Here is a 659-nt window from a genome sequence, read left to right as displayed (position 1 = left end):
TTAAAAAATATCTCTAATTTTTAAAAACTACAAATATAAATATATAATCTTTTTTATTTATTAAACACAAAATAAAATACTTATATTTTTAAAAATACAAATATTTTTTTCACAAAATTTTACCAAACCAAATCTTATTCTTTTACCAAGAATTCAAGAAGCAAAAAAATATATTATTGTTGTTGTATGCTATATATCCAAAGAAATTATAATGGAAGAAGGGGGTAACATCTTACGTATAAGCTTCTTATGATTTCTGAGCTTCCCTCCTATGCTTTTTCTCTGTCCCTTCACCTTCCTTTTTTTTTTCTAGCCTCTTTTGCTTCCTTTATTTTCCATAGTTAACTATATATAGTTTGTATGTGTTGTAGCATTATTTAGGAGTACTTGGGACAAAAAAGAACTTGTTGTCTTATATCAATGATTTAGTGGAAGTTCTGAAAATTATCTATGAAATATAATTCAATTTCTTCATTTATTATAGGAATATTATTAGACACGAATGATTAATGTTGTTATGACTTATGGTGCATCTATCTCATGGTTGGTTAAGATGTGCATCACATAGCCTAATTATAATAACTTCAATATATTTCAGTTATTTGTAAAATTCATGTAAATTTTTTGAAGATAATTTATCTACCAATTTAAAATAGATT

Source organism: Arachis ipaensis, chromosome B02 (genome assembly GCF_000816755.2).
Source record: "Arachis ipaensis cultivar K30076 chromosome B02, Araip1.1, whole genome shotgun sequence".
NCBI lineage: Eukaryota > Viridiplantae > Streptophyta > Magnoliopsida > Fabales > Fabaceae > Arachis > Arachis ipaensis.
This window is presented reverse-complemented; position numbering follows the sequence as displayed.